Raw genomic sequence first — 13,087 nt, 5'->3', positions numbered from 1 at the left:
CCTTTCCACTGCTCTTAACATAAGTATAGCTTCTTAAAAGATGTTCCCCAAAGATTCTTACTTCAGTCTTTTCTAAATTAAATGATAAACCGGGCCGGCTGAGTGGCTCAGTTGGTTAAGAGCTCGCTCAAGAGTTTGAGCTCTGAGCAACAGTGGTTCGAGTCAGCCCGAGCTGAGCAGCCGCGGAGCTGCCAACAGGTGGCGGGATGGCTCAGCTAAAAAAAATAAATAAATAAATAAATAAATAAATAAATAAATAAATTAAATGATAAACCTAACTACAGTATTTAGACTGTAGCCAAAAATAGTTTCAAATTAGAACTGGAGATTTTTGTATTATTTACTTTTGGAAGTTTCTGCTAGAGCTTGTGACTTTAGGAAGGCTCTCAAACAGCTTAAAAATTCCATTTGGCTGAGGCTTCGCCATTAAAACAACTGAACAGCTGGGAGTAGTGGATTTTGGGAAGATGGTAACCTAAACTCAGCACCTTTCTCTTCTACTCTCAGCTTAAATATATCAGCCCCTAAACCAAACAGCTACTGGGATCTTCAAGCAGTGGGGTACAAGGTTAGATGTGGTTTCTATTCTGATGCTGAAACCTGAGTATGGCCCTGGAAACAAGTCTCTGAGTCACAAGGCAATGGTAGAGATTGCGCTGTGTCTTGGGACTACCTGGCCAGTTGGGAATCTGTGGATTATCCCAGGGAAAGGTTGCCTTTGGCCCATTATAAGTATTCCTGGTCTTATTGGGCCCCATCAGGCCAAGAAGGAAACCTGTAAGAAGACTGGAAGTCAGAGATTCATGGCTTTTCCTACAGTTGCCTTACCAGGGGACTGTGGTCTACTAGCTTCTATTGCACCAGTTCATACTGGACAAGACTTTACCCAACCACTTACATGACTGTGGTCACTAGATACTGCAGTAAACAGACCTGAGCTTCCCTGAGCCAGCTAAGGAAAATAGCAACCCATCTAAAGGGGCGAGCAATACAACAAAGAACAACATATAAAGCACAACATACAAAGTACAGCGACATCTTTGGTGTGCTTTGTATGTATCAAACAAAGTGGCTAATTATATAAAGCAGACTATTGGAAATCCCAGGACAATATAGTAAAAATTATAGTCAAGGACCTTAATTCAAATCTTTCAGAGTTAAACAGGTAAAACAAAAGTATGGCTACAGAATAATTATATAATGCAATTAGTAAAGTTGCTATAATGAACATAGACCCTTGTTTCTTTGAAACAGAGAAAATAAATTTTGTGGTTTGTCTATACAAAATAGATTATGTTCTAAGCTACACAGAAACACCTAACCTTTTAAAAATATATGTGTAGAGACTATTTAAAATAATCCAATAAAATTAGTAATAAAAATAAACCAAAATCCAAATATATTTACTGTTTGAAAAGAAAGGATGAGAAAGGAATCAAAACTTAAATTACAAAGTACAAATAATGAAAAGGAAACCGTTCAGTTCCAAAACTTAATGGCACAACAGCAACCTAATGCAAAAGAAAATTTATAGTTTTCAGTTTTCTCTCCCCAAATACCCAGTCCCCTATTCCTTCCTCTTCCTCCTCTTCTCCTCCTCCTTTTCCTTAGTGAAAAGGATCGGAAAGTTCTCATCTTGAAAAAAGAGAGATAGTATAAAATAAATAAAAAGAGTTATGAATAGAAAATTAATACAGGTAAACACTAAAAACACTTAAGTACGAATAAAAATATACTGTAAAAGTATACATAAAAACAAAAGTTGTTTTGTGTATTTTTTTTAAATACACTAAAATGGATAAACCCTTCTCAAGCCTGATTTAAGAAAGAGGAGCAAAAAAACATATAAGGTTAGGAATGAGAAAAGAACCATAGATACATGAGAGAGTAAAAGAAACATAAGAAATATAACATGCAAATTTATGCCAATAAATTCAAAAATCTACAGAAAAGTGGGTGATTTCCTATCAAAAAGGAAATGATAAAAAATTACCCCTAGTAATGGATATCTGGAATAGACCAATTTCCTAGAAGACAGTAACATGTCTAGATGTTCACAGGTAATTTTTCTTACTTTGTTATTGAAGCCAGAGTGGTAGGCAGAATTTCAAAGATGTCTCCCCAAGATTCCTACCCCTTGTTATTTAATCAAACACTAATCCAAATACTGCTGTGAAAGGACTTTGCAGATGGATTTAAGGTTATTAACCATCTGACCTTAAAATATGCAAATTATTTTGAATTATTGGTAGATCCATGTAATCACATGATCCCCTAGAAGCAGAAGAAGGCGGAAGTAGGAGAGATATGGCAGAAAAGAAATTAAGGAAGATGGAATAGAAGTAGAGGTTGGAGACTGTATTTCATAAGGGCAACATTTTTGAACACTTGTTTCCAATTTGTTCACAACTACTCATTTCCTCCCTGCCTTTGCCATGTTTCTGCATAGCTGGAGTGTATTTCCTTAATCCATTGATGGGACTTGGTCATTTGACTTACTTTAACCAATGGAATGTGAGCAGACATGACTTGCACGATTTACCTTTGCTTCTCTTGCTCCTGTCCTCCACCATAAGGATAGCACATCTCAGGTGGTGGCCAGTCCTTGAGCCTAGGTGCCAGTATAAGACACTGGAGCCAAGGCCAGCTGAGTCTTGCAAAGCCCAGAAGAGCCTCAGCCATTTCATGGCCCTCATGTAACATGATCAAGAATAATTTTTTGATGTTGTAAGTCACTAAGACAATGGAATTTTTTCTACAACAAGGACAAACTGAAACAATTGTAGGGGGACTCTGACCTTTGATTTTCATTCATCGCAAGGAATTTTATAGTGGGGGGAGTTTTTATTCAATACTGGGCATCTTTATGTTGTTAGCATTTTATTATTGGAGTATGTTAATCTCATAACAGAACCACTAATGAAGCATACTGGGCAATGGGCTGGCCATAATTTCAGATGGGAAATAAAATAGCAAATGAAATGTTTATCTTCACATACCATGGTCTTGGAGTTAATTTAATTAATAAACAATTAATGTATATTTTAGTACCTCTGGATACAAAATTAATCCCATTGACCAACATGCCTGGTAGAATCCCAAAAGGCACAGTGTTGGAGCAATCTCATAAAGGTAGGTGAAGAACTTCCCCGATAGCTGCTAATCCTTTCTCCAGAGGGTGCTAGACATACCCGTGATTGACCATAAATATAATGATTACATTTAAAATGTAAGGGAAAGTTAGGGAAGAGTTAGGGAAGAACACTTATTTCCCCACTCCTCTTGTTCCCCTGTGGCAAGAGGGACTTCTCTATGGTAACACCCATGGTCTACTGCCCCACCCATTACTCACCTTTTGTTACTGAGGTGGCTTGAGAAGCTTCATTAGGGATGGTATCAAATAGCCCAAGTTTCTTGACTGAATAGGACTAACCTATTACAAAGACTGTAAGCCTAGGGAATTGATTTTTTTTCTTCCCTTTTTGCCTCAAGTCAGAGAGAGCAGCGATAAATGGGGTAAGTATGTGTGGTCTGCAAATTCAAACTTTCCATTGGGTGGGCCATTCCATACTTGAAGACAGGGAGGCAGAACACAGCCCTAAACAAGTCTATTTAGCTCTCAAACCCAAGCCATGCTCTGCATACAACTTGAACTGTGTTGATTGCCGTCAACCCACCTGAGGCATCTATCTCTCAACTGCTTCCACACTTCAGGGGGAAGATGAGCATTATTTTTTAGTTCCCTCAAACTCCAACATATATTTTCCAATGTATTTTCCCAAAATGCCTGTTGTCAAAGATATTGATTCCATCACATAACATTGAGTGTGGATGTGGATGGGGTGGCAGAGAGAGAAGTGTTTGTCAGTCATCAGTCTTCCCTTGCTCCCTGAGTAACGCTTTCCTGGATCTCAGGGTCTAATACCCTAGGCCAGCATCACCTATTTCTGTGCCCACCCCAGCTCCTAAATCACCAGCCTGGGCTGCACCTATGATCCTACTTCTTCCAGCATGGTGACTGGAAATTTAAGATAGGTTATCTACCCACAAGAGTGTCTTTTGGGGGAATATACATCATTACATCTGAGATAACATTTCACCATCTTGACCATACTATAAGCAACACATCTGGAAGCTTTTCTTCATGTTACATAGAGTTATAGAGCCTTCACATACCTGACTTAAATCTATACCTGACTTAAATCTATACCTGAGCACTGCAAGATGTGTATACACTTATCAGGAGCCAACAACCAGTTATTCGCATTTTAAAGGAGCAGACCTAAAGCTCTGCTAATTTTGACATATTTGATCCCTTTCTTAACTCCATTACTCTCTGTTGCTAACCTAGATGTCCCTTCCAGGTGCCATCAACAAGTCTCCCTTTACTACGTATTTGGTAGCAAGGCAATAAATTCTCCTTTTTTCACTTCCTCTTCTCTTTCCCTATCCCCATCACTCCTGTACACACACACATGCACACACACACACACACACTAGCAGTATAGATTTTTGTGGGACTAGGCAGCCTCTGTAATTAGAAAATCATAGTCACATAATTTTGCTTTTTCCCAGAGCAGAGAACTCCATGGCGTTGATGTCCCCTGTCCATCCAGCCTTGGCTTGAACACCTCTGGTAGGGAGTGAAGTCACTATTCTTGAAACAGCCCATGCCATTTTCACTCTTGCTAATTGTGTATCTATCAGCCAGGGACCTGACAGGACTCAGATCGTCAAAATTATCTACAATCAAAATGGATAATTGAGGAGAATTTAATAAGGGGCTACTTACCAAGGCATCAGCTCAGTGTAAGGAAACTACAAGAGATAATGTATTACCCCAGAGCCAGTACCCATCCTAGGCCTACAGGGCTGAAGGGAAGGAGGGATTAGAGGAATAGTGATAGAGAGAGGATGTGATGCCAGCCCATGGTAACACCCTAGGGAGGAAGCTGGGTTAATAATAAATACCTTGGAACCTCACTTCCTTTTGCCCTCTTGTGCCTATAGTGCCTCCCATTGGCTAAAATCAACCAAAAGTCCAGGGTTAAGACAGGGCTGAGGCTACAGTGAAGTAAGCAATGCTTAGGGCACAATATATAAGGAGGCACACTCACTGTGAGAGCAATGCAATGTGGGCTGAAAGTGAGTGCCCCCTTAAATGTCATGCCCTAGGTGCCTCTTTTGCCTCATTCTACCCCCCAACTCTGGGTTAAGAGAGAGAGCCCATTGAAGTAGCCCATAGAAACCATCTTCCCAGGGCACAGAGCTGGGTTGGTGAGTACACTTGAGAATCAACTGGAAGATATTCAGCACACCCTATAATGAAGAAAGAAGTTCTTCATTATAGCAATTTACAAATCTGTGGCTTCCACTAACCCCACCTGATCTACTTGCACTTGATCCAAGATCGTTACTTCTCTAAATTAGATTTCTTCTAAGAATAACTCTCAAAAAGTTAAAAAGCATGACTCTCATAGAAATATAAAATGAACACATGTCAAAGTTTTTATTCAATCCATTAATTAATGAGTAAAAAATAAGATGTTAAAAAAGTTCAAAAGAAAATATGAAGACAGATTTATATAAGTCCAGTCAGCCAAAAGAGTGTTAAGTGAATATGCTAATCAATGCAAAGCTGGTTAATATCCTATAGAGCAATAAATTTAAAACTATATAGGGCTGTCTTTTCTACCAGAGGGAAATATATCTCTACAGATAAAACTTACTTGCATTTGCATTACATTTGGTTTTCCACAAGTTTACTTCTTCTAAACAGAAAGCCATCAAAAGCGCACACCCTTATAGAATTAATGAATGCATCTGTCAATTCCCAGCACTCCACTGAAAGGACATGAGGCAATCAGTTGCCTTTCTTCTTTCTACTATTAGATAATTTTTAAAAACATTTCTCCTCTGCCTGGAAGCCATTCAGATATTTCAAGACATCAGAGACATCTCATTTTCTTCTAGGAGTCAGGTGTCCAGGATTACACACAGGTGTGGTATGAGCAGAAAGGTATTTTATTTCAGTTCCCAAACAAGAGAATCAAAACCAGTCATTATTAAAGCTGAGGGGATATTACTGAATATAAATCCTATTTACCGCCTATTTCACTCTAAAGAAAACCTTCATTATGTATGTTTTCTACCCAGAAAAGTGATAGGAGACTACATTTAGAGCTATAGCAGTGGGATGACAACAAGAAAGACAAAGAGCAGATCAGACAAGTAGTCACAATGTAGATTACAAAGTGGCATTTAGTTTGTCAACATGCCTAATTATTTTAGTTGGCAGTTAATTTGATCCAAACAGAAGTATAGACTTCTATGTGAACCAGAAACTAACTATGGGCGCTGTTTCAGATATGAACTACAGGTGTTGAGTGGCAATAATTGGTAATTAGTGCCTCTAAAGACAATTCTATTTCATTCTTCCCCCCCCCCCCATCCCCCCAGCATCCTTACTATCTTACTCTTTTCTTTCATTGATTTGCTCAGGAACTCAGAGTTAAAAAGGATCTTGAAAATCTAGGCCAGAGCTGTCAAGTAAAATGTTCTACAATGATGGAAATGTTCTATATTTGTATTGTTCAATACAGTAACTGCTAGCCACATGTGGCCATTAAACACTTAAAGTATTTCTAGGGCAGGGTTTCTCAAACTCAGCACTATTAACATTTTGGGCTGGCTATTTCCTTATTGTTATCAATATTGTTGAGAAAATTCTTCCACCATGCTGATTCTCATTCTCTCAGCTCTCAGTAATCTTATTTAATTCCTGTTGACTTCCTTTTGTATATTCAATGGTGGCTGTTCCAAACTCTCCCACTCTGCTGAAACTCATGACTTTACCCCGCCCACCAGTTCCAAGAATAAAAGAAAAGCAAAACCAGTTGTAGATGTAATATGAGAGTACTTCCTCCTGTAATCCTGGAGTTTACTTAGGTTTCCAGTTCCCATGTGGGTGGCAGTACTGATCATCTCTGAATTTCACCATGCTGTGAGAAATTCAAAGTGGGGTTGCTTGTCTCCTCGGATCTAATAGAGGGAGCTCAGTATAGTGAAAAGAGCATTGGATGGAGATACAAGAGGCCAGGGTTCTACAACCAGTTCTATTAATAACTCATAGGGTTGATTGGGCAAGACTTTCAACCTGTTCAGCCTCAAATTCCCCACCTGCATATCATAGAAAATTTTTAATGATTTTTTTCTCAAGACTTTAGGTGATCTTTCCAGGTCTAGACCTTTAAGGTTCTGCCTCTTCTTTACTGTTGAACTTTTGATCAAAAATGTTTATTGAGTACTATGTGCCGTCACTGTGCTAGTTGCTGGTAATGTAAGAGTGGCTAGAACAGACTTAGCTCATATAATTTGATGGGGAAGCTGACTACCTGTCCTACATTCCATGCTAGGAAAGCTCAGCTCTAGGGAGAACAATTAAGTTGTATTGCTCTATTCTTAGGTTAACCTGCAGGCTACCAGGAGGGTGAGACAAGGCCTTCTCCCAGTTCACGATTTCTCTCCTCTAGCTATGTTGACTGCTTAGTAGAAGCAGGGGTTATATGTAAAAGATTTAATAAAGAGCACAGTATAGGCACTGGCCAATCAAATTTATAACAGCAGCAGGATGTCATTCCTGGACTTACTCCTTTGGTTGCTCATTTATGGGGAGGTCTAGGGGGTCCCAGAGGAGGGGAGAAGGTGACCATGGCAGTAGATCAGACCTTAGAGGACCAGGGGATGTGACTGTTTACCAAAATTTATAGAAATGTTCCTATATTCTAACTACAGAGTGGCCATACTTGTGTGTTGCTACTATCGACCCCAAGTAGAATTGACGAGGCAACATGGACGCACAGTTATGTTAATTTATCAACAATATTGGCCTTTCCAGAGTCTTCAGGAGAGGCTTGTGGTACCCCAACATTTCTTAGAGATGCCTGCTTGGATGTATATATGTATGTAAACCCTTCATCTGAACTTTAGCTTCCTGTTTTAAATCTAACCCACGTTTCTATCCAGGACCTCTCTCTCCTGGGCCATCTTATAGTTCTGTCTACCTCCGAGTCAAATAGGCCCATCATCTCCTTGTATTGACATGTTATCTTAATATATGGAGTGGTTTAAGACTCTAGACTACTTTATTTGGCCCAATGTGTTGTCTTTCCTTGGAAATAACTAAAAATAGTTATTTTCTGCCAAATGTGGAGAAGACATATTTTGCTTGTGTAATCCAAAGTATGTAAAGAGCAACTCCACTTCTCTCTCTCTCTCTCCTTTTCTCCGGCTCTCCCATTCTCCCTCTCTCCCTCTCCCTTCCTTCCTATGTTTTAACATATGTGTATTGTGGGCCTACTTTATATAAGGCACTGTTCTAGGTACCAAGATTATAGCTGTGAACAACAACAAAAAGTCCTCCACTTTTATGGACATGGACCATGAAGCTAATGAAACTTAAGCTTCATGACCCTCACTTGTGTATGAACTTTTTCTAAGGCCCCAAGAGGGGCCTTAGAAAATGTTCACCTGGTTTATATATATTATACATTTTATAAAATTTGCAGATATAAGGTATTTTAGCTGCAATTGGCTAAGAATACTGTCTTTCCACTCCAATTTTTCTACCATCATGCTTCTCCTTATATCAGATGACCTTTGAGTTGCAGAAGGTATTTTGGAACTCCTAAGAATTAAGTTAGGAATATATCTAGTCTGGGTTTAGTAGGATTTATATATTGTGTTGTTGGAAAAGTCATGACGTATTTTTTCTCTGTTTTTCGTTGCAAACCTGAAACTTTTATGAAACCTGAAGCTTTTGTGAGCCCTTTTTTTAAAAAATGCAAAATTAAGAATGTAAAATGAGGGGAAAATATGGGTATCTACTTAATATAAGCAAAGAAATCAGAACTAACAAACATTTAAAATATGACAAATAGCAGAAAATTAATATTTTTATTAAGTGTCTGTCACATTTCTATATTTTTTCCATATTTTGGCTGCATATTTCGACTGCTTCTGCTTATGATAACATATGATAATTATAATATATTTTTAATAGCGATAAGAGAAAAATAATTGAGTCTTCTAGCACAGTTTGACCAGTTTGCTTATACTATTGATAAATGGAATTTATAAAACATGCATCTGCATACCCAAACTCATTGTGGTACTGCTACAAATATGCCCTACAAACACAGAAAGTTATCCTAAGTTCTATTTTGCATGATTCCCATCAAAACAGAAAAAAAAACTGTGTAGTGCATTTACAACACTATACACTACATTACTATTTGCCAATAAAAGAGACAGATGTTCTGTTTTGATTAAGTATTTATGAGACCCAAATTCTCTGTTAATAATTGTATTTGATGATTGGAGGAAGGTTTCATATATATTGGGTTGTCGGAAAAGTCATGACGTATTTTTTCTATGTTTTTCATTGCAAAAATGCATCATGACTTTTTCGACAACCCAATAGTTTGGTGTGGGTTGAAGAGTGATGGAGGAGTGGGTATAGAAAGTGCAGAGCCTTGGTGAATAGGTAGATGGTGAGGCCAATTCTTAGAGATAGAAGATTCAAAACAGCTGACATAGGATAGATTTGTATGAAGTTCAGTTGTAAACATATTGATTTTGAAATGTCTTTGTATCTTCAATGCCTAATTTGATGCCTGGATGGTAGTATTTGTAAACGGGTCATGACTGATTATGACTTCAATAGATTACTGTTCCTATATCCCAATTTTTCTTTTTCATAGGGTTGATAAACACTAAACTTGGTAATTGAAGGAGGTAAAGGCATTGCCAGAGCATCTTCTAAAAGCAAGTGTGTCCACCTACCCCAAATAAGGCAGGATTGTCTCGTGGAGGAGCACAGACTGGGGCCAAATCTGTACAGTCACTTAGAGCTGCGGGACGCAGGTTACGCCTAATACTGCCTCTTGGCCCTTGTTTTCCTGTTTATTAGCTGTTTCACCATACATACTCTCTGGATTGGTAAGGATGAAATAAGACAATAAATTTAAATTGTAGCACATTGCTAGGCTTAGCATCAATGGTGATAAGTTATTCCTTCCAGCCCGACATAGAGAAGTACGAGGCACTTCAGAGAAACTCCATTCTCCTTCTGTTGTCTTTGGTTCAAAACTTTTAAAGCATTGTTCAAATAGAAAACACATATAACCTTTGTTCTCTGGCTATAATGTAATCAGTGGCGCAACACAGCAGGGCACTGGGTATGACCTAGCCTGGCAGTGAAACAGAAATTGGTGAATGAAGGTAAACACCAAGGAAGGCTGACATAAATTCCAGTATAAGAAGAGCAAGTGAGCCAAGGGACAATGAGAAGTGTAGGGAATAGAAATAATATGAGTCATGTTAACAGATAATGTACAGAATCAATTTCCCTCATGGAGAAACATGATGACTATAGCAAAAACAGATAAAAAGACATGATTTAAACAGAAGGTTTTTCTGCTAGTAATTCCACCCAGCAAGATATAAAATACATTGACTTATAATGTCGACATTTCCAAATAGATGTGTACCAATAAGAACAATTAAATCCAGCCTTTTCAATTTTATACTTTTTTGGATATAGTTAATCTTTATTCAATTTTATCAAATAATATATAAAGCTCCCACATATAATTCTGTGACTAATATCTCTGAGGTTAGGAAACAGGACTGAGTACCTATGATACTCTTAAGAATCCTTACTACACTATGGGTACCTGTCTAATGAGAATGCTTGACTCCATTAGAGTTCATAGCATTTTACTGAAGGTCCACAAATCATTACTGGTGCTGAGAAAGTCCAACACAGTTCTTGGCCTGTCTATGGTGGATCTTAAATATTTACTAACAAATAATGTAGTCATGCTGAGAAAAACAATAGTAGTTGCTTGGATTAGTACTGTTGGGAGATTTATTTTTCTTTCATTTTGTGTAATTGTAATTGAGATTTATTTTCCTTTAACTTCCTATAATTGCAACTGACTTATTGTAGACATTTAAACCTGGCATTTCATACTCCACAGGGTAGCTCTTGAACTACTACTACCTAGCCCCTTTCAATGATCTCCATTGTTGCCATGTGACTTTACAAAAGAGGGTTTTATGTTCATAGTGTTAGTGGGAATATAAATTTGGTACAACCTCTTTGGATATCAATTTGTTAAGTCTATGAATTAAAAAGAAATAAATGCAGCATTTAATTAAGCAATTCAACTTCTAGAAGCTTATACCTGTACCAAGTTGAATAGACAAGGGTAATCAAGGCTGTGTTGTTTATAAACTGAAGAACTGGCAATGACCTAAACGTCCATAGGAAGGGTTACATGAATTATGATGCATCTAGCTGATGGAATTCTCTGCAGTCATTTTTTAATAAAAGAATGAAGTAGAATTTCTTTATTGCCACAGAAAGCACTTCAAGGAATGCTAAGTGAAAAGAGAAAGATTGAATGAAAATAGTAGCAATCGTTAGTATAAACATATGCAAAGTGTGTGCTATGTTTTAAGCATTTTACTTTTATTAACCCATTTAATTCTCACTAGCACCATGAGGTGGGTAAAATGGGTGATCCCCATTTTAAAGATGAGAAATCTGAAGCACAGTAACGTCTAGTAATTTGCCCAAGGTCTCAAAATTAGCATCAGAGGCAGTGTCTGGCTTAAGGGTCAATGTTCTTACCTAGTACTTTCCATGTATTTTTTAAAAATGTATAAAATGTGTGTAAATATGTATGTATATGTATATGCATTCATATGGACACAGAAAATGGCTTTAAGCATAGCCTTCAATCTGTTAGCTGTTGCTTTCTCTGAAGAGTGGGTTGGATGGGAGAGAAAGAGGGGCAATATACTTATGTGATACAAGTCTTTTTTGCTTGTTTGCTTTTGGCATGAGGGACATTAATACTTTTATAATAATTTTTTTCACAAAGGATGTTTCTCAAAATATAACTTTCTAGTTGTTTTTCTTCTTCTGCTAGCAGTTATGGAAGAAATTGGGGCCCTTTTCCTCATTGGTAAAAAGGTATACCATTCATTGTTTCACTCAGCAAAAACATCTACACTGTGCTAGGTGCCTGTCCCGGTCCTCAAGAAGTGTACTGTCTAGTGGAACAGACTGACATGTAAGCATGTAATTCCAGACCCTCTATAAAAGGGATGCACAAAGATGGGGTGGAAGGGCACGAAGAAGAAGTGTCAATTCTGTGGAGAGCAATATGAAGGAAGGCACCCAGAGAGAAGGTAATGTTGTGCTTAAATACTGAAGGAAGAGTTCTTCAGGAGACAGGAAAGAGAGAAGACAGAAAAAGCATCCAGATGGAGGGAATAAGGGGAGGAAAGGTGCAGAAGTAAAGACACTGGAACCCACATTGTTCTTCAGGGGACTGGGTGTAGTTTGACTTGGATGCAGCTTAGCAAAAGAAAGGTAAGGAGTGCCTCTGGAGATGTGGGCAGGAGCCACAACACCTAAGCCCTGTGGACCATGTTAAGAACTTCATCCTGTGTGCCAGTTATTCCTAAGGAACATTAGAACACAGGTATTCCCAGCATCAGTCAAAAGATACAGATCAAAACATATACATACAATGGAGTATTATCCAGCCTTGAAAAGGAAGGACATTCTGACATATGCTACATGTGGATGAACTTGAAAGCATGCTGAATGAAATGTCATTCATGAAAATGAAAAAATATTGTATGATTCCACTTATATGAGGTACCTAGAATAGTCCATACAGACAGAAAGTAGAATAGAGATTACTAGAGGATGGGGGTGCAGTTATTCTTTAGTGGTTACATAATTTCAGTTTGAGATGATGAAAAAGTTCTGGAGATGGGTAGTGGTGAGAGTTGCACACAAAGTCAATGAACTTAGTATCACTGAATTGTACACTCAAAAAGCGTTAAAATAATAAACTTTATCATGCATATTTTACCATAATATAAAACACGTTAAAATGGTCAATTTTGTTATATTTTACCACAATTCAAAAATATGTAGAAAAAATATATAGGCAAAATAGGGAAATAATTCAACCTTCGTTTTCTTCCTTTACATTAAAATTAG

The sequence above is a fragment of the Hipposideros armiger genome, unplaced genomic scaffold, assembly GCF_001890085.2.
Source record: "Hipposideros armiger isolate ML-2016 unplaced genomic scaffold, ASM189008v1 scaffold_106, whole genome shotgun sequence".
Taxonomy (NCBI): Eukaryota; Metazoa; Chordata; class Mammalia; order Chiroptera; family Hipposideridae; genus Hipposideros; species Hipposideros armiger.
Note: the sequence above shows the minus strand (reverse complement) of the source record.